The 22608-nt window shown below is 35.6% G+C and overlaps 1 long non-coding RNA gene across 2 annotated transcripts; it reads left to right on the plus strand.

Moving 5' to 3' along the window:
- Nucleotides 1–4154: 4154 nt before the first annotated feature.
- On the plus strand, nt 4155–18390 carry LOC116421929. Of its 2 annotated transcripts, XR_004232524.1 has the most exons (5): nt 4155–4200; nt 5437–5524; nt 5620–5692; nt 16772–16986; nt 17318–18390. It is a non-coding gene; the product is annotated as an uncharacterized LOC116421929 (long non-coding RNA). The 2 variants fall into 2 exon arrangements; XR_004232523.1 differs by lacking the exon at nt 4155–4200 and having other exon boundaries at nt 5318–5524.
- Nucleotides 18391–22608: the final 4218 nt, after the last annotated feature.

Consider the following 22608-nt stretch of genomic DNA (forward strand, 5'->3'; position numbering starts at 1 on the left):
CACACATATATATACACAATAAATATATAGATATGGTATATATCTATATAGAGATACTTCTATATAAATATATAGATATGGTATATATAGATAGATAGATACCTTCTATACAAATATATAGATATGGTATATATAAAATATATGCACATATATTATGATGTGTGCATATGTTATATACACACATATATGCACATGTGTGTGCATATGTATGCTTTACAGGTATTAAGTGTGAGCATGTATGCACATGCATATGAATTTTCAGCATATAAAGTAAATGAATGCATATGTATAAAATGTGATTAAATATAAAAGAACATCAAAGGGAGTATATATAGTGTTAGCAGTCTTCCTGTTCCCTGACCTTGGCTCCAAACTACCTAGGTCAACACTTCCAATGGAGTCCTTGGATTCCCAGGGGGTCATAAGATAGATTTCAAAGGGGGAGGTCTGTGAATTAATGTCCTTTAAAATATTTTGATAATTATTTCTGTAAAAATCGATTTCATTTGTAATCCTAAGTATTTTATTTTATGCATTTAAAAACATAGACTTCACCAGACTGTCAAAAGAGTTCCTAACTTCTCCCCCTCAAAAAAGATTAAGAACTCTATTTTCTTTCTTCTACTCTCTACTTATTACTTTATCTGCCTGGTATTTGTTAATTGTCCTTGACTTAGAATCACGGCCTTATGGATGCCTGGTATGTTTGAGAGGGACTTCAGAGTTTATCTCTTATCCAGCCCTCCCACATAATAAATAATGAACCAAGGTGCAGAATGATTATAAGATGTGCTGAAGGTCTCAATCAAGCCAAAGCAGATTTTATGTGATTTTCACAAGATAGATGGATTTGGATTCTGTCATCTTCATTGGAACAGAGCATCCCCTTTGGAACGGGAAATTGCAGGGCAATATATGGCACTTCTGGATGCCAAACACATGACCACGGGATCTCTCAAAAAACTGGTCTTGATCCTTTTGTACTTTTCTGTAATCTTTATGAGAGTTCCTGGTTTCTTTTCAAAGTGTTTTGTAAGTTTTGTCTTTAAATTCTTTTATATTTGGTCTTTAAGGAAGTCTTCATTCAGAACTTCCCAACTGTCATCTCTCATTGAGTCAGATGCCCACGTAGTCTTATTCTTACTACTTTCCCTAGAGAATGGGGGAGGAGAAAGAGAAGGAGGAGGGAGAGAGAGACTTTTTGGCTTGAAGTGTGCTGTATGCAGACCAGTCCTGACAGCACATATGCTGTTATTTTGCAGAAACAAAAGCAATAAATGACTGTTTAAACAGGGAAACCATGAAAAGAAAAACACAAAGCATTGGGAGTGGAAAGGAGGAGAACAGGAAGAGAAATATTTCTCCCACAAACAGAGAGGGAGGAAAAGATATGTTTTGGCTGAAAGTATGTGTTCTAAGGTCTTTCTCTACATTGTGTTACCTTTCTATAGCAGGGATTTTTTGCCTTACTTTTCTAACATTCTGGAAGGCCTCTAGATTTGTCAAGAAAAGTATCACATCAGTGTGGGGGAAATAAAAGAAAGAAGTGTAGTAGTGCCTGATTTCAAACTATATTATAAAATGGTAATAATCAAAACAATCTGGTACTGGCTGAGAAATAATGGTGGGTTGGTGGAATAGATTGAATACACAATACAAAGTAGCAAATTATCATAGTAATCTAGTGTTTGATTAATTCAAAGAGCCAAGTTTTTGTGGCAAAAGCTCACTCTTTGAAAAAAATTATTAGAAAAATTGTAAAGTGGTTTGTCAAAAACTAGATGTAGACCAACATCTCACACTGTATACCAAGATAAATGATGTAGACATAAAAGGTGAAATCATAAAAGAGGGAAGCATGGAAAAATATATCCACGAGACCTACACATAAAGGAAGGTCTTATGAGCAAACAAGAGATAGAAAAGATCAAAGGAAGAAAAATGGATAATGCTGATTACATGAAATATTTTTTTCCACAAACAAAATTAATGCAACCAAAATTAGAAGGAAAAAAGAAAATCAGGGGAGAGGAATAATTTTACAAATTTCTCTGATAAAATTTCATTTCTCAAATGTATGGGGAACTAAGACAAATTTACACACACACACACATACACACACATACACACACACACACACACACACACACACACCCATACACACACAGAGAGACATTTCCCAATTGATAAATGGTCAAATGATATGAACAAGCAGTTTTAAGAAGAAATCAAAGCTATCAGTAATCACATGGGGAAAAAAAAAGTTTATATCACCATTGATTAGGAAAAAAAACAATTAAAACAACTCTGAGATGTCATATCACATTTATCAGATTGCCTAAAGTGACAGAAAAAAAAGCACAAGATATGTTAGAGGAGATATGGAAAAACTGGGACACATACACTATTAGTGGAATTTTAAACTGATCCAACCATTCTGTAGAACAATTTGGAACTATGCCCAAAGGGCTATAAAATTGTCCATACCCTTTGATCTAGCAATATCACGACTAGGTCTATATCCCAAAAAGATAAAAGAGAAAAGATCCATTTGTACAAAAATATTTATAGCAATTCTTTTTATGAAAGCAAAGAATTTAAAACAGGAAATTCTTATCACTTGGGATATGGCTGAATAAGTTGTAGTATATGATTGTAATAGAATACTATTGTGCTATAAGAAATAAAGAGCAGTATGGTTTCAGAAAAAAAGCTGTAAACACTTAAATGAAGTATACAAATGAAAGGGAGAAGAACCAAGAATATATTGTATACAATAACAGCAATATTGTAAAGATAATCAACTGTGAAAAACTTAACTATTCTGATCAAGACAATGATCCAAGACTAGAATTCTAAAGTACTCATGATGTAAAAATGCTCTTACCTTCACAGACAGAACTGATATACTTTGTGAATAAAGATTAAACAAAACTTTTTTAACCTTCTTTATTTTTCTTGCTTTTATATGTTTTCTTTTATAGCATGGCTCATATGAAAATATGTTTTGTAAGACTTCACATATATAATGATATATTGCTTGCTTTCTCAAGAGGCAAGAGAGAGGCAACAGAAAGGATAAGACCTTGGAAATCAATTTTTAAAGTATGTTTAAAAATACTTTTACATGTAACTGGAAAATATTTAATGAACTAATTTTTTAAAAAAAGAAAAGTAATTTTCCCATTCAGGTATGTAAGGTCTAAAATTTGACCATCAGACAGTTAAGCTACCATTTTAATTTTTTTAAATGTTAAGAGGGAATAAAAAAAATTTTAAAATTAAGGTGCTAGAAAGGTCTTTAGACATTTGTCTAAATCAATAGTTTCATTTTATTTTAGATCCAGAAAGAAGAAGGGTCATTCAGCTCATTAGTGATATTGGCAGGCCTTAGTCAATCTCAGTTACCCTACTGTTGTAGGGTACAAATTAAATAAACTTTTTTGCTATCTTCAACTGTTTCCCCATAATTATGTTTTTCTCCCTTGTTGATGATGCATTGGGAATAAAAAAAAGCTGAGCCTGTAATCAGCTTTAATGGAGTCATTTCACTGCCTAAGCTCCCTCATGGTACCAACCAACCTCAGCTCTTTCTAACTAACTAACTAACTAAGAGGAAATGACTTCTTTCTGATAATCACAGAGAATGTCTTAAGGCACTTTGACTGGTACCACATCCTTCCCCTTTCATAAACAACAACAATAACAACAACAAAATGAAGGAATCTCAAGTATTAGCAGTTCCCCCAGGGTGTCAGTAAAAGCACATGATATTTTTTTTTCCAGTCTGAGATCTCATTTGAGTTAGCCTGTCATTAGAACTAATATTTTCCTCCCAGTTATTCTTTAAAATTAACCACAGATGTAAAAGATAATTTGTCTAAAGTTCTGAAGATCGTTTATTTTTACCTTCAACCTTTCCTTCTTAGCCATCTTCTTAAAGGATCTTCACTTTTTCCCCTCCTAACAAGAGATAGATAAAATATAAACTTTTGTACAAAAAGTGGCATAGACATTCCCAAGACGCATATTACTTGGAAAAGAGATGAACTGATCACCTAGGAGACAGTAGAACACTCTGTGTGTTGCAATAGTGTCCACAAAATATTAAAAGAATGTTAGAAGCAACCAAATGGTACAGCAGATAGAATGCTGGATCTGGAGTGAAGAAGACCTAACTTCAAATCCAGACTTAGAGACGTAAGTTTAGAGATCCTGGGCAAGTCACTTAATTTCTATCTGCCTCAAGTTGCTTAACTGTAATATAAGAATAATGATAACACAGCCCCCCTCAGGATTGTTGAGAGAATGTTATGAGATAATATTTGTAAATGGCTTTAAAATGCATGATACATAATAGATAATAAATGCTTATTTCCTTTATCTCTCCCTCTATTCCTTTTTCCCCCCTTTCCCTACTTTCCTCCCTTCCTCCTTCCTTCCTTCCCTTCTTCCTTCCTCCTTTCTTCTTTCTTTCCTATCTTCCCTTCTTACTTCCTCTCTCCTTCCTCCCTCCCTTCTTTACATCATCCCTCTTTCCCTTTCTCCCTCCCTTCCTTTCTCCTCCTTTTCTTCCTTGCTTCTTCCCTCCCTCTTTCTTTCCTTCCTATTTTTCCCTTCTTCAAAGGTCTTCTTTCCTCCCCCCCCCGTCCCTTCCTTTCTCTTTCTTCTTTCCTTTCTTCTCTTCTTCTTTCTTTTCCTCCCTTCTTCTCTCTCTCCCTTCTTTCTTCCTTCTTTGCATCTTTCCTTCCTTTCAGCTTCCTTTTCTTCCTTTTTTCTCTAAATCTATCTTTTTTTCCTTTCTACCTTCATTCCTAAAAGATCAAAGGGTCCTTCTTTCCTAAAAGAAGTCAGGCTGTCAGATTTTGATTAGATCTCCTATGGAAAGAGCTCTGTCCCCAGAATCAGAAAACCTGGGTTAAAACCCCTTCTCTGAAATTTCCTACCCATTTGACCTTGGACAAATCATTTAAATTACCTGGATCACATTTTTGGTAAAACAATCGACTTGAACTAGATCCTTTCTAAGGTTATAGTTCTAGATTTATAATTTATGAATTGGAGAAGATCAGATAACATAAATGGGCTTCAATCCACAAGGGAGGGAATAGAGAAGCAGTTTATAAAGAGAATAGTATGCCCCATTCATAGTCATTAAGGCCTACCCTACTATTCTGTTTCTGGTATGACCATAGGCTACTCACTTAGATCTTTATTCTTGTCTGTAAAATGATTGTAATAATGTCTGCTTCAAAACATTGTTTTGAGTATCAAGTGAGAGAATTTATATGACCACTTTGAAATCTTTGTTGTTGTTCATCCTTCATTTTCAAAGAGGACTAATGACATCATGGGGTGATATCTTGATTGTTAAGTGAATTCAATTTAAGTTGAAGCAGAGTTGCACCAAGCTGTCAGCTTCACTCTCTCTTCCAGTCATCAAAATGGAGCCATGCAAATACCAAGAATGGCCATAGTCCCCTCACGTGACATCTAGATCAACCAGCATTACAAAATGATATTTGTAAGCATATCTAAATTTAACGTAACAATTTTCAATAATTAACTCCATTAATTTCCTAAATTGCAATTAAAAAGTCGATTTTTCATTTGTTTAAGATGAAGGACTGGAAAAGAGAAATCTTCCTTTTCATCTTAACCTGCAGCATCTTATGCTTCCCACAAGAATAAAGTAAGAACATCCTCTTAGTGTAGATGGCAGTGGCCATCTACCATTTGGAGTGTTTTGCTTCTTTGGGAATAGACACTCATAGAAAGACTTCTAGGATTTCCAGGACCTTGCATACAAAGCTCAGGCTGGGAATTTGATATAGGAAGACAAGAACAGGACAACTTAAAAGATGCTGGGCTCAATTTTGAATTTGATAGTTATTTAGCTGCATGACACTGGGCAAGTAACAATCTCTCCTGTCCTCAGTTTTCTCATATGTAAAAAAGGGGCACAAAAATGGCCCCCCAAAATTGGCACTACTTACTTTATTTTTTAGGGGAGAAAGGAGTACTTTATAAAACAGAGAATTATATAATTCACTATACTCCAATGCTCACTGTTTCCTCCAGGATCATATACAAAACCATTTCTGTAGTCTTTAAAGCCTTTTATAACCTTTCTAGTTTTTTTTTACCTTTGTTTCCCTCCATACAACCTGTAATCTGGGGATACTGGTTTCCTTAATGCTCCCCACACAAGATCCACTATCTCCATGATCCGTATTATGCATACACTGGCTATCTTCCATGCCTGGAATGCTCTCCCCACTCATTTCTCTTCCCCTTCCCGGATTTCCTGGCTTCCTTCAAATCTCAGCTAAAACCCACCTTCAACAAGAAGCCTTTTCTGATCCCCCTTAAGGCTAGTAACTTCCCTTAGGTTTTATCTCCAATTGATCCTGTATAAATCTTGTCCCTTTATAGTTTAGTATGCTGTCTCTCCTGTTAGTCCTTGCTCCATGGAACTAGGACTGGTTTTTGCCTTTTTTTATCTTCACCATATGGCATAGCTCTTGGCACATTTATTGTAGTATAGTTCAGTCCCTTTAGTCATGCAAGATTCTTCATGATGTGATTTAGGATTTTCTTGAAAAAAATACTGGAATGGTTTAACATTTCTTTCTCCCACTCATTTTATAGATGAGCAAACTGAGGCAAACAGGGTTAAGGGATTTGCTCAATGTCCACATAACTACTCAGAATCTGAGGCTGAATTTGAAGCTAGATTCCAAGTTAGACACACCATCCCTTGCACTACTTAGAGGCTCCTTGGCACACAGCTGGGGCTTAATAAATACTTGTTGACTTAGCTAATGTATGTAAAGTGTTTTATAAACTATAAAATTCAATAAAATGTCAGTGATGCTATTTGAGGGGGGAACCAAACCTGATTTTAATATTATAGAGAATTCTGGATAAAAAAAATCAATCCACATCCCTCAGGACCTTCTCTACCACTTATATGTTTTAGAGAATTGCCTAGAGAACTGAAAGGTTAAGTAATTTTTCCACAATCTCAAACCCCACAATTCTCAAACAAAGAGATTTCAGAGTCAGGACTGCTTCTGAGTGTTTCTTTTATTTGAAGAGAGGGGAGAGGAAAGAGGAAGGCCACATCTGTAATTTCACTAGCATAACAAAAACTTAGTGACAAAATCTCCCTCTTCCAGTGCAGACTAGAAGCTGATCTACAACAAGTTTCCTTAGAGAGTTGACTGGGATACCAATAAATTAAATGACTTACCCAGGGTCAACAACCAATATGTGGAAACAGCAAACCTCTCTTTCAAGTTTAGTAATCTTGACTAGAAGAAAATAAGATATGTCTGGCATTCTTTGTTGTAGATGAAGCAATCTTGGCTCTTTGTAATTACCATTTTCTTTTCTAAATGTTCATTAACCATCTTTTTAAGTGATACATTCTGGAAATTTTTCCAGTAAATTTATTCCTTAACTCTCTCTAAACTGTCTTGGATTAGTGCCATAATTTTATTGAATGATAAAGATTATTTTAGTCACTAAAACCATTAGCTAAAATCCAAGAGACTAAAAGAGAATTGGGAAAATAATCTAGTTTGTATCTATCAGAGAAACATTTTTGTGTCTATTCAACATCTTTTATCCCTACTGAAAAACAAGTCACTAATCATAACCCAGATCCTTTAGAAGGATTTGGATTCAATGTCATTTGAGGCTATTTGTGATCCAAAGTGAGTATGCAGAAGCACAGAAGACAGAAGTTTTCATGACCATTCTAAAACTAAAGAAGAAAAATGAGCTTCCACTAAGATCTCTAGGTATTCCTTCACCTCCTTCAGTATCCCAGTACTTCAAAATGTCTCTTATCTTATCAACATGGTTAATCTCTCCAACTGCGTAACCTATGCTCATCTTTTCTCTTTCTATATGACTCTTGTCCATTTCTTCTTCCAGGAAGCCTACCCAAAAGGGTTAGGAGTTTTTCTCTAGGTTTCTGAATATTACATACATATCATTCCCAATACTTGGATTGCCAATCTGTTGTCATTCCTCCATTTCTAGCAATACATTTCTTTGATAATATCTTACATAGTACTTTCTCTCCATATAACCTGTGGCTTATAACCAAAACTCTGGAATTACAAAGACTAGATCAGTCTTGGAAGTTTTCCCCCCAAAAAATCACTTTTTTTTTCATAATTTGTTCCTCCATTTCCTTGCCCCAGAAACATCCAAATTTGCATCATTTTTCCCCTAACGTGATTTCCTCCAGAAAAAAAATTGAATTTTTTTCATATCAAAGACTCCAACAAAAAGAAAACAATTCTGAGTTCCAAGTTAAATATTCAGGCTAATGATAACAGCAAACATAGGAGAGCTTTAATTTAACCTGAGGAAAAAATACAAAGTCTCAAACTTAAGACCATAAACAATAATAATAACTCTTATTTCTTCTCTGATGAATATCTAATAGTCTCCCAAGAAACTATATAGCCCTTTTAGCTTAGTACTCTGAATTGTAGGTATCTGGCTAAGAGAAAGCACTTGCATCCATCTCTTTTACCAGAGAACTAGTTAAGGACAAGGTCCAGATTTGTTTTTCCACATTATATCTCTATCCCTTATTGTCTAGTTTGGGTCTTACATAATTCAAAAACTCTTCCACTGAGTCTAGGGGAGTTGGTAAAGGAATTTATTGTTCCTCTTCCAATATCTGTTGACTTATAGTCCTGCAACTTAAACCTTATTAGAATTCTAAAGCTTTCTTTATCCCTATCATCTATCTGTAGAGACTTCCCCTCTAAGGAACAAAGTCCAGGCTTCTGTGTACATTACCCCTCTCCTCTCAATATCTCTCTGTTTCCAATTCTAGTTCTCACCTTTAAAATACTAGTCCAAACATATAGTCCAAGAATATGACCTGCTTCTGAATCAATTGAATTTAATGTAATCTAAAAGAGGCAAGAGGAGTATTCCCAGACCTCGACAAAATATGGTCATACCTTATCAAAGAACTAAATTTGCCAATAGTTTTTTGTCATTACTCTTCAGTTGTTTTTTAATCATAACTGACTCTTCATGACCCCACTGGTGGTTTTCTTGACCAAAAATACTGGAGTGGTTTGCCATTTCCTTTTCCAGCTCATTTTAAAGATGAGGAAACTATGGCAAACTGAGTTAAGTGCCCAGGTCATACAACTAGTAAGAATTTGAGATTGGATTTTAATTCAGGCCTTCCTGATTCTAGGCCCACCACTTTCCACTTTAACACCTATCTGTCTGCCATGAGATTAATGTGTCATCATATACACACAAGTGGGATACACTGTACACATGCAATTTTTTATTGCCAATAATCTACAGGCACTTGATGTCTTCTATCTATCTTACTATTGCCTTTAGGTGATTCACATTTTTTCTTCCTCAGAGATTCATGAGTCACAGCCATATAATATCATTGAAAGAATGCTTGTGTGAAAAAAAATGTTTTTTTTAATTCCATGGAGTACCTCAGGGCTATTAATAACATAAAGAATTTCCAAAATATATTTTAGCTTGCTTTATTGTATTCAGTTCTAGATCTATCTCATTAATCCATTTTCATCATCTGTTAAGAACAAATGAACCAGTTCTATAGATTGTCCATTCAAATGAGAGTAATATTCTGAACAATAGGCATTTTCAGCCATTTATTTTCTCTTATGTGAGCAGTTAATCTAATCTATTATGAGTAATGATGGATCTCATGAAGAAGACTGCAGTGTTCCAGGGCCTGGAAGAGTCAGAATAATACCATCATTCAGAAACCTATGTAGTAAATAATGAACAACCCAAAGACAATGCTGGGAGCGGGAATCTAAATTTACATTGCAGACAAACTGCATAGTGTCACTGGATTATTACCTTCATGAAAGGTTTCTTCATTTTCTTTTTCTCTGAATTCTTTTTTATAGCTAGTTCTCAATACATTTAAAAGGAGTCAGTTTTCTTATAATTAATGTGTATGAAACATTTTAGGGAACTCCTCTTTCGTTGAAATTTGGGTGAGTAACCTCTGCAACAATATAGAAAATGCTGGTCTCAATGAGTTCAGGATCCACTATCTCAAGCCCTTCAATTGAATTTTTTTTAAATAAAATCCTTCTTTTGATGCCTAAAATGCCCTATGAGTCATGTAAAAAATACTTTTATGCCTGGATCATGTGTTTAACATGTTTTTTAATTCTCTAGTATTTCTTTTCATATTCCTAAAGTTATATGGAAAAAATTTTTAAACTGAATATGCAAAGAATTTTTATTGGCAATGTGTACAATTTACCTTGGCTCCATAAATCAAAGAACAGGCATGCTACAAAGCATGGGGAGCCCATTAAGAAATATTCCATCAGGATATATAGAGGGCACACTGTATTATACTGACTATATTCAATGAAGACTATTCATAATTCCTTTTCATCTGAAAGAGATAACTTTTATTTCATGCGATGCTTTCCATTGAATTGATTCACCTACAACTGAAGAGGAAATTGATTAGCATAACTCCAAGACAAGGTATCTTTTATCTAAGAGATATTTAAACTTTTCACCCACAAGAGTTGGGCTATTCTTTAAATGGATTTTTCCAGAGAGATTATGGTATGAGGATACTCTCCATAAGGAAGATAAGCTTAGAGTGAGTCTTACCTTAGTAACTGTGGATTGACTTCAAGAAAAACAAACTGTATTGTAATTTTCTCTGTAAATGTTATTTTGGTAATTCTTTCAGTTATTAAATTTCATTCCATTTTACCAATAGATTGAAACAGAAATGCAGTTTGTGTTGTTAGAATTTTATTGATGCCCTTTTTCTCTTTTTATGTAATTTCTCAATGACTAAATGACTACTCCCACCAAGAATCTCCCTTGTAGCCAAGAGTAGGTAATAAGGCAGAACAAAACCCATAAGGAATGCCTGACAACTTTGTTGTGCAACTATAACATATTATCTTTCAGCAATGAGGTAGAGTTATACTTTACCATCAGTCATCACAAGTCATGATTGGTCTGTCCATTGACCAGAATTCTGAAGTTTTTCATGTTTTTTTTCTTCACGTTTTTCTTGGTTTCGTTACCTAACTGATTTTGTACCTTCTTCATTCTACATCAGTTTAAACTATTTTTCCAAAGTTTCTCTTAATTCTTGATACTGAGCTATTCTTAAGGCACAACAACAACAACTACAAGCATAGTGATAAGTGCTGGCAATATGAACACAAAGAAAAAGACAGTCCCTCAAAGAATTTAATTCTAAGGAGGGAAGATAATATATAAAAAGGATCTATGAAAAAGCTAGAAAGAAAGTAGTGGTGACCTTTGGAGAAAGAAGGATAGTTACTCCAAGTTCTTTCCAAAATGGTGTACCAGTGAGAATCCATTAACCAGTCAAAGATGGTGCAGGAACAAAGGGAAAAAACAGCTGAGACATGGTAGTAAGATCTAAAAAGATAATATTACATTGATTCATGTATCATACTTTCTGCAACCATTAAAAACGCTGCTATAAATATTTTTTGTATATATGGGACCTTTCCTTTGTCTTTTACATCTCTGGGTTTTATGCATAGTTAAGGCATATCTCTAATTGTAGAATTCTTGTCAAAGAGTATTGTTATATTTCATTTAAATTTTTTTTTTGTTTTATATTTGTTTTGTTGGAAAACATCAAGCAGCACCTTCATCTTTTTAATGGTTTCTTGTTTCTCAAGACAATAAAACTTTGTACTACTCAAAAAGAAATGCTTTTTAAATGTTTATATTATTTTATTTTACTGGAAGATGTGTGTGGGAAAGGTAGGAATCTAGGCCAGTAGGATAGACACTGATAACTTAATATTTTCTCTTTTGTGAAGAAGCTTAACTTCTGTTAGTGGTCAACTGAATTTGTAGGTCAAACTAGAGAGGACCTAGTAAAAGAAAAAGTGGACTTTATATTCCCACCTTCCACACAGTTCCTGTGCAATTTCCTTGGCAAATATTCTGAAATGGGTTGTTTGAAGTAATATAAGATCTCAATAAAGAGGTCTTTGAATTTACAGGAATTTCTAATTCTCTAGGCCATTTATGTGGAACAATGGACTTTAAGCTAACATCAAAGAATCAAAAGAATTCATGTATATATGCACATATATTCACATATTTATAGCTCTAATAGATCTTTATGTATCTAGAGATATATGCATATACAAATATATATATATATATAGAAAGAGAGAGAGATCTGCATATATTTATAGAGAGAAATAGTATACATAAACATATCTATGAAAGTGTGATATAGAAGCTCATAGTCTAAGTCACTATGAATTGCAAGAGTTATTAGTTTGATCTGGTCAAGAAAAAGCTTCTAGTCTCTGTACCTGAACAAAAAGAAGCCAAGACAATCAGCATCTGTCTCTGAAGAGATGTATCCAACCACTACACCTGGTGTCAACGGACTCCCAAAAGATCTAAAGGAGGGAATCCATGAATTTGCATGGGAAAAAATATTGTACCCTTATTTTTATTAACTTCAAAGTGAAATTTACATGATTTCAATAATATCCATTTTTATTCAATAATCTTTATATATTCTTAAATAATCTAAAAATTTTATTCTGAAAAGACGTCTCTAGTCTTAACCAGATTAACATAAAAGTTTGGAATTTCTGCCCTAGACCAAGAAGAGTCCCAGAAGAAAATAATATAAAGATATAACCAAAGGACATAATTAGTTCTACAGAATAAAAGTCTGATTTCCTTCTCTGACCACATAAAAATCTTCCATAAATGTTCTCAAGACATATACTCCCACTATATAGTTTTCTAATATGTGTCTTTTCACATTTCTTCCCTGGCTACACATATTAGTTATGTATACAAATCACGCACATTTCCTTGGCTTGTATACTCCCCACATGTGTGTCCTTTCTCACTGATAACAATTTGTGGAAGAATGTATCTTATGTGTGTATAGAAAAATGTTTTCTTATTTGTTTTATATCCCATTGGACCACATATCTTTTGCTTTGAGCTGATGTATTTTCTGGTTGATTGACAAAAGTGGATGTTGACCAATGAGGTGCCTTGGGTGATGACATACTTAGTGCCTTGACTCTGGAACCACTTTTCTGAGTGTCTACATGTGCAAGAGGCACTATAGTTGTTAAGTTTACATTTAAAAAATTTTTAATTACCTGTGTTGATCACTGAAGGTCCAAAATTTAGACTATCAATATCTAGTCCAACCTCTTCATTTTGTAGATAAGAGCACTGTGTCAAAGAATGGAAAGCAATTTGTCCAAAATGTACTTATTTGGTAGCAGAGACTGGATTAGAACTATAGCTCTTCCCTAGTGGCTTTGCTTCTATTATATCCCTGATTCAATCTGTCCTCCACATGGATAGCATGTTTATTCCTAAATTATATTCCTAAAGCTCAGGTATGACTAGGAAGCCACCTTCTGGGAACCCAATTCATCAATGAAAATGGAAGTTGGGACAGTGGTCTCAGTATGAGAGTTCAACAGAAAAGTTACACCATACCAAAGGGGAAAAGTCATAAGAACTCCATCAAAAGGACTTCTGTAAGCTATGAGCAACCCCATTTGACACATGTACTTACTCTAAGCCTCAGCCCACTTTCCCCTGGATTCTTTACTATTAGTGGCAGAATGTGTCACAGACTTTTGGAGGTGGGTTTGTCCTTATAGAATCTTAGTAAATACTCTTTACTAAAGACACCTGACTAATTAATATTAAGCTATAATCAGCAGGAAGCACAATATTGGTACTTATGAATTATAACATTAGAAAAGCACCTCCCTCCTTTTAACTCTTCAGAGCTAACTCTGAAGCCTTGAAAAGACATAATAGTCACACTCTAGATTCACATGTTGAAATGAGACTTCTAATGAACATTAGATAGTTGCCTCAGAAGAGACATCACAACATGAAGACTCAGTAACTCAGGACTTAGGACTTGGGACATTTTACAATACAGGGTTTTGTCCTTTACACAGGGACTCTGGATCTTTTAAGAAATGATACTCTTGAAAGCCAGGTTTTTCCTCTTAGTGTCCTTTTACTGTCAGGGACTTCTCACTACTTCTCACCATGACTAGCTCATTCTCATGAAGCAAGAGTATAGGTAAGAGTAAACCAGATTGTCCAAAAATCTTTTCCATTTTGCTTTTCTCCTTGCCTCCTCTGTCTCTCCTGTCCTTGACAATGAGTTCTTCAGCTTAAGGTTCCAAAGGCTGCTAAAGGTATGTTCCCACTCAAACCTCTCTTCCTAGACACATTTCATCTCTTCAGTTTCACTCCTGTCTCATTCCTCCATCAAAAAGCCAAAATCACCCCATTCTCTTCAACAGAGAAAAGGCAGACTATAAATAAAATAAGCTCCTTAAGCCTAAACTTAAAACACTGCATAGTATATCTTTCGAGGATTATTCTAAAATGTCTTTTTTTGGCTATTTTGTCAGTCATTTTTTAGTCATGTCTGACTCTGAGTGATCCACTTTGGGGGTTTTCTTGGCAAAGACACTGGAGTGGTTTCTCCATTTCCTTCTCTAGCTCATTTTACAGATGAGGAAACTGAGGCAAAGGTAAATTGACTTGTTTAGAGTCATCCATTTGTCTGAGACCAGAACTGAACTCAGAAAAATGAATGTTCCTGACCCTAGGCCTTAAACTCTATAGTCTATACCACTTAACTGCTCCACTCACTCTCAGCCAAAATATTTAATTCTTGCCCAAACTTGTCTATCTTCAATGTCCATACATCAACACAACCCAGCACCCCCAAATGTAGAGCCAGCTCCTTCGTATCTACTTCTCAGAATCCTTGATTCCTTTGAGACTCAGCTCAAGTGATACTCCAATAAAATGTGAGCTATTGCAGAGCAGGAATTGTCTTGTTTTTATCCTTGTAGCCTTATCATACATCATGAATGCCTGATAAATATTTGTGAATATTAAATTGACCTCAACAACTTAATCCAACTTCCTCATTTTACAGATCAAGGAATTGAAGCCCTTACAGAAAAAGTGACTTGGTCACTATCTGTCCACATCCCCTCCTGTTCACTACACCCAAGAGCCAGTTTCCTTTCTACTTCTTTTATACTTATTATTAGTATCAAGAGGATGTTCTAAATATTTCTTTCCAGATTGATGGGCAATTAAAATTTTAGGCAGTTTTTAGATCTCTTCAACTAGGATAGCCACTCCTGTCAAACTGTAACATTTATAGTATTTCCTCCTGTGTTATTAAGTAAATAGATAGATAAATGATAGATACATGGATAAAGAGATAATAGATACATAGATAGAGATAGATACATGATTGGATACATGATAAATACATAGATGATACAGAGATATACAGATGAAAATTAGATGATGGATGATAGATACTTAGATGATAGATACATAAAGAGATAATAGACTCATAGATAGATGATAAGTAGACAGGTGATAGACAGACAGATGATATATAGATGGATAGATGAGAGAGAGAGAGAGAGAGAGAGAGAGAGAAAGAGAGAGAAAGAGAGAGAGAGAGAGAGAGAGAGAGAGAGAGAGAGAGAGAGAGAGATTAAATCAAGTATTTTTATCTTGTCCAAAAATCTTTTCCATTTTGCTTTTCTCCTTGCCTCCTCTGTCTCTCCTGTCCTTGACATTGAGTTCTTCAGCTTAAGGTTCCAAAGGCTGCTAAAGGTATGTTCCCACTCAAACCTCTCTTCCTAGACACATTTCATCTCTTCAGTTTCACTCCTGTCTCATTCCTCCATCAAAAAGCCAAAATCACACCATTCTCTTCAACAGAGAAGAGGCAGACTATAAATAAAATAAGCTCCTTAAGCCTAAACTTAAAACACTGCATAGTATATCTTTCAAGGATTATTCTAAAATGTCTTTTTTTGGCTATTTTGTCAGTCAAGTACTACTAACCTTGGGGGCAAAAATACAAGATCATCAAATCAAGTCAACAAGTATTTAGTACTAGTTATTATATACCAGGAATTTCCAGGCAAGAAAGAAAATCACTGACTTCAAAAATCTTACATTCTAATGGGGGAAGACAATGTATAAAAGAGAGCTTGACCTTGGAGAGGGGAAAAAGGAAGAGCAAGGAAATAGAGAAGGATTTTTAAAAAATATATGAATGAGTGACAACAAGCACGGCTGAGGTCTTTCCTGAAATGGTGGTATTGAGGAAGAGAGGTTTGTTTGTTTGTTTTTCCTTTGGGGGGGGTTGTTATTTTTGTTTGTTGTTTGTTTAGGGTGGGAGTGTGTCAGGTGAGATGGAAGGAGATTCTGGAGAGAGTCCAAGTTTTGCCATTATCTTGGCCACTTCACTTAAGGTCTCAGAGCTTTTTTTTCCTCATCTTTAAAATATGGGAGGAGTGTAGGAAGATGAGTTTTGGGAGATAATAATCCTCAGCCTGTCTGTGTTACAGGTTTTTGTGAGGATGGGATGAAATAATGGTTAGGAAAGCATTTTGCAAGATAAAAAGCCTATAACCATACAAGGGATTGTTGTTTTGTCATTATAATAATAATAATAATTATTAGTCTGTATATGAGACATTACAAAGCACAGGGACAAGCCAAATGTCCTTAGGGGTTTGGAGGAATGGAGGAAGATTTGAATGAAAGGAGGGAAGGAGAGGGGTAGAAGGCCCACTCTTTATGCTACCTAAGCTTAAGAAAATGAAGGAAGTCATTTATCTTTGCTTAAATTTGTCTTTCATTTTAGACCTCACCGAACAAAACAGAACCTACACCAGGCTCCTACTCTGAAGGCCAGCCTACTGTTCACTGACATTAGGAAATAACATCTATAAGTTGCTGTCTGGTTCACCCAGAGACACAGGATCCTGGCTCCAGACTCTCCCCACCTCCTACTCCCCCCCCCCCACACACACATCCTCACTTGAATCAGGCGAGATCTCCATCCTCCCCAAAGCCTAGGTGAGCTGCTCCCTGAATATGATCCCCTCTGGTGACTGTTAGCCGCAGGCCATACTCCTTTTCGGGGCAAACGGCCCCTCCTTCTCCAGTGGAAACGACGCTTGACTTTGGAGAGGAAGGAGTTAATTTAAGAGTGTAAATCCCTAAGCAGCCCCTGCAAAGAAAAGACTTTGAAGCCGATCTGTGCCCTCCCCACTTCCCCCCCAGTCCCAGCCACTGTGTCTGTGGGTGGATTTTGTAATGGTCAGCGCCCTGAATGATGAAAGCTGAGAGCACACATATAAAAAGAAAACTAGTATTAAACGTCCCTTTGTTTTTGTGCATTTCCCAGACACTCCTTCAGTACACACCAAAGGACGGCTACCGAGAGCGGAAACAAGCCACATCGGGTCTGTGACGGCCTTTGTTATGCTATAATAGTTGGACCCTATTAAACTATAAAAAAAAACCGAACGACGCACATAAAACTGTACGTTGCCTGCTCCCGGCTGGGCCAGCCAGCGCTGCCCACCCTCCCACTAGGCTCCGGCGTGCCGCTTTACTAGCCCCAGCGATTCTGGGCTCCAGGACACAGCGGCACCAAGGCTGGGGCTGCCTCCTGAACACTGGCAGCACAAAGCGACAGGAGCTTCAAGGCCTTTCTATACCTTTTTAAATTGTTATTGTTATTATTCTCAGGATTTATGGCGTGCAGTCCGCCAAAGGACAGAGTCTCCTGACTCGTGTCTCGTGCCTCCCGACTCCCGGCTCCCTCTCCCCTACCTAAGGAGAATGGACCGGCTAAGGAACGCATTGCAGACTAAATACCTCTCTCCGCCACCCCCACCCCCCCATCAAAGTCCCAATTTGGGGAGAAGATCGTTGCCCTCCGTTTCTGTCAGTATGTTGAAAAGCTCTTCCTTCCATCCAAGATCTTGGAAGTCAACCTGAGGTTACCCTGTATAATCAAGTAAGGAGTTGAATAGAGGACTGAGGAGAACACACAGATTGGGATCCCTCTCGTTCAGCAGTGAACAGTCTTTCAAATTCCCTGTAAATGGAGATTTTTCTTCTTCCTCTTCCCCCATATCCTCATAAAGCTTTTCCAAGATGAGTCTGTCCTATCTAGTATCCTTGGCCATCAGTGGAGCCATAACTGGGAAATTCTGACACCCGGAGCGAACTTGTTGAGCAAGGGAAGGGGGTTTGGGAAAGATCCTAGAGACCCTAAGATACCCCAAGGCTAACATGCAACACCATCACCACTAAATGGACTTTGTTCATAGTACAGGTTCCCAAGCCAGGAAACCAGTAGACAACCAAGGGGGGAAAGGCAGCTCTAAGACAAGGGCATAACAGTTCTGGCTCTCTTTCAGGGACTGAGGTACATCCTCCATCCAGGGCACTGAAGTGAGTCACCAAGGGCACTTCTTCCCTGCAACTATCTTCCATGTCCCATTAACCCCATACCCATTGGCATGACTATTCCAGCCAGGAGGTGAACCCCTCCTTTGTTGACAACATGGGTGGGAAGGAGAAGGCACAATCCTTATGGGAAGCCCCAAGAACCTCATGCTAGATAGCTCTCAGGTTACCATAGCATTACTCCACCCCTATATGGAAAGCAGAAGGAAAGTTTTCCCCACCCACTTCCAACTATGTAAACCTGCCCAGAGCAGCATTCTGGAGATTTATGGGGCTCTGAATTTCATCCCATACTTTAGAAAATAGAAGGAGAAGGGGAGATAAGTGAGTTCTCATTCAGGAAGTTGATATCCAACTATCAAGTTGAGTAGCAATGTTCTTCTGGTGAAATCTAGTTGAGAATCATGGGAAATCATGGTCCCTACAAAATCAAAAGTTTAATTCAAAAGAAAATGGAAAGTCATGTGGTAAGGCAGATTACCACAAGTTAGAAACAATGATTTACATGAGAGAAATGACAAAATATATTAGAAAATATGAACATGACCAAAAAAGGAGATGTGCTGGTCATGGAAACAATGGACAGACAAGTACTTACATTGATACTCCAAAGATATTAAAAGACCTAAATGAAGACCTCTAGTCCTCTGGGTATCCTTTATGAGAGGAAGAGTCATAGGAGAAGAGGGATGAAAAATTCATAGGATGAGAAGAGATTCCAATCTGTCTCAGAGAATGGAGTGATCATAGTAATAAGACCATGAATAAAAGTAGTTTGTTGGAGTTTTTTTTAATCATGTTCTTTGCCAGAAGGACAGATCTTTTTTTATGACGACAGATCTATAGTCCTCAGGAAGAAGGGTAAGACCCAAGATCAGAAACAGATATTATCTTTTTCACTCAGATGCCATAGTTTCATATTTATAGACACAGTTACTGTCATAATCAAATTATTCTTATTGCTGGTATATATTCCTGTCTTCCAGTACTACAAGCATCTCTCCAGGTGCCTGTTTTTAGTAATCACAGTAAAATCACTTCTTTGACTCACTTGCATGGACAATAGATGCAAAGTGGAGTGACCTGAGAGTCCAGTTTCTTCCCTTTATAAAAGAAGCTATTGTGAGGAGTTTGATGTTTTTCCCTACAGTTTTTTTAAACAGCGAAGAGAAGAGATTGAGGAAGGTAGTGTCAATTAAGGCTTCCGTTAATTGCATTGTGGTGAGTTTAGAAAGACATGCATCTGATTCCATGGAGTTGAATACAAAGTGGAGTTAACATCTTGGATATCCAAGAGCTTTTTTCTCTGATCCTCTCTTTCAAATTTTTTTTCAGTGGTTTCAAGGTGATTGGGAGATTATTTCTAGGTATTTCTGCTTCTTTGTTATATTGATGACCTTTTATACATTACAATTTGTTGTTTTAAGTCTTCCCTTTTAACAAAGAAGACCAAAAAATGCTGAGCAATTGATTGACATAACTATGTATTACATGCATACAAAATTGTAAACCTCATAGTTCTCCAACTCTCCAACAGAATAGGAAAGTCATATTTCTTTATTCTTCCCCAGAGCTAATATTGGAGGATTTTTTTATTTCTTTGTATTTTTGTATTTATTTTCCCCATTAAAAAATCCTTACAATTACTTTTGTATGCATTAATTTAATATTAGTTTATTCCCATAGATTCTCTTTCCCAACCTATTTACCTGGCTCATTCCAAGTTTTTTTTTTAATTTACTTAAATCACTCATTTCTCTTCTTTTTTAAAGAAAAGTCTGCTTCTGTGAATTAAAACAACTCTGAGATATCACTTATACATATCAGAAATGATGATGTAATATGGACATAATATTTTTATATTATGTCCATATGACATAATATGACATATGACTAATATGACATTAAAAGAAAAGTATAAATGTTGAAGAGGATGTGGGGAAATTGAGACACTGTTGGTGGAGTTGTGTACTAATCCAGCCATTTTGGAGAGCAGTTTGGAACTGTGCCCCAAAGGCTATAAAACTATATAATCTTTGATCCAGCAATAGGTCTGAATCCCAAAATATTTCCCTAGAAAAGGGGAAAAGACCTATCTGTACAAAAAAATTTTAAAGACTCTTTTTGTGGTAGCAAAGAATTGGAAATTAAAGGGGTGTTGTTCATTTATAGGGGAATAGATGAACAAGTTGTGGTATATGATTGTAATGGAATACTATTATGTTTTCAGAAATGATGAGTAGGATAATTTCAGAAAAGTCTGAAAAGACTTTGAAAAAGATTTACATGAACTGAGGCAAAATGAAATGAGTAGAACCAGGAGAACATTGTACATTGGAACAACAAAATTGTGATTAACTATGAATGTCTTAACTATTCTCAGCAATATAATGATCCAAGGTGATTCCAAAAGACTCACGAGAAAAAAAAAATGGTATCCACCTCTAGAAAAAGAACAGATGAAGTCTAAATGCAGATCAAAGCATACTACTTTTCATTTTCTTTATTTTTTCATGGGTCTTGGGGGGGGTGTCTGTGCTTTCTTTCAAAACATGACTAATATGAAAGTATGTTTTGCATAATTGCACATGTATAACCTGTATCAAATTGCTTACCATCTCAGGGAAAGGGGAAAAGAGGGAAGGAGAAAATATGGAGCTAAAAATTTTCAAGACAAATGTTTAAAAATTATTTTTACATGCAATTGGGGAAAACAAAACATTATTTTATAAAGTTTTTTTAAAAAGTTTATTTGTCTACTTATTGATTCATTCCCAATCACAATTTGAATTGTGCTTTTCCTAATCCAACTTTTTAATTTAAATAATTTTATTTTCCAGTACACTTGTTAAAGAAGTGTTAATTTATTTTGTCATACTTCTCATTTCTATTTCCTTCCAGTCTAAAAAAATATTTAAATTTTTTTTATTTTTTTCAATGAACAAAATCCATTTTCTCTCCCTCCTATTCATCCTATCATTGGAAAAAGAAAAGAAAAACAAAACACTGGAAACATATAGCCTCATAGGTATAAAAAAAAATTTCCTTCATTGACCATGTCCAAAAAATATGTACATCAATCTGCACCCTGAGTCTATCATACTTCTGTCAAAGGTGGGTAATAGCTTTCCTCCACAAGAACTAATTTACCTACATGAATAAATTAATATCTTCAGTTATACTCCACTTGTGATCTGTCTTACCTGCTGCAAAGAAGCAAATTACAAGTTTTTAAATATGTTGCCCAAGAGATGGATAAACACTACCTGTTCTCCAGGTAGTAGACCATAAAAAAATTAGGGAAGCTAGTTGGTTTTTCCAAGTCATGTGGGAAAGGTGGTAGAAGAACCCTCTTTCCCCGATCATCACATTCAATTCACAGAATTAAAGTCATCTTTGACATGTATCTTTGTTAGTCTTTCAAAATCTTTTCTGCAGTAGATCTCCCAACACCAATTCTAACAGTATAGGCATGTACAGCATAACACCTTATGTAGTCAGTTCTTAATAATCTGTGTTAATGAAAGTCAATAGAATTCAAAAGTACTATATATAATCTAAAAAAAGTTTTGGAATTAAAAAAAAAAGAGGTGGATGGCATGTTTTATCAATCCTCAGAAATGTTTGATCATTGCATTCATCAGAGTTCTTGAGCCTTTCCAAGTTGTATACTCATATATTCTTTCTTTATTTTACATTCTTCATAAAAATTATAATTATATTACACATAATATTATATATAATATAATATGTGTTATATTATAATTGGTATATTATAATTTGATATAATATACCAAATGTGAACTGACCTCTCTAACCCATTTCTATGTTAATACATTTCTAGACCTCAACACAATCCTTCCTTCCTCTTGTTTTTTGGTGGGATTTTCTTCTATGTTTTACTCCTAGTAATATCAATTCATGAAAGATATAGTGAAGTGTAATAGGAGTCACCCTGAGCTAGGCTGATCCAAAGAAAACCATATCCTTCTCTTTCAAAGAGAAATTCAAGGCATAAAAACTTGCTTAGGTTAGATGATCTCCAGATAAAATGCATTATGAGATATTTGTCTCTCACCACAAATATACATAACAAAGTTACTTAAGAGCACTCTTTCCAATAGGGCACTTTCCTCTTGTAGTTCTTGATTTACTCTCTCACAGTCCCATAAGACTGTTGGATTCTTTCCCTTCCCTACTCATCTCTAGAATAAGATA

Source organism: Sarcophilus harrisii, chromosome 2 (genome assembly GCF_902635505.1).
Source record: "Sarcophilus harrisii chromosome 2, mSarHar1.11, whole genome shotgun sequence".
In the NCBI taxonomy this organism is placed as follows: Eukaryota; Metazoa; Chordata; class Mammalia; order Dasyuromorphia; family Dasyuridae; genus Sarcophilus; species Sarcophilus harrisii.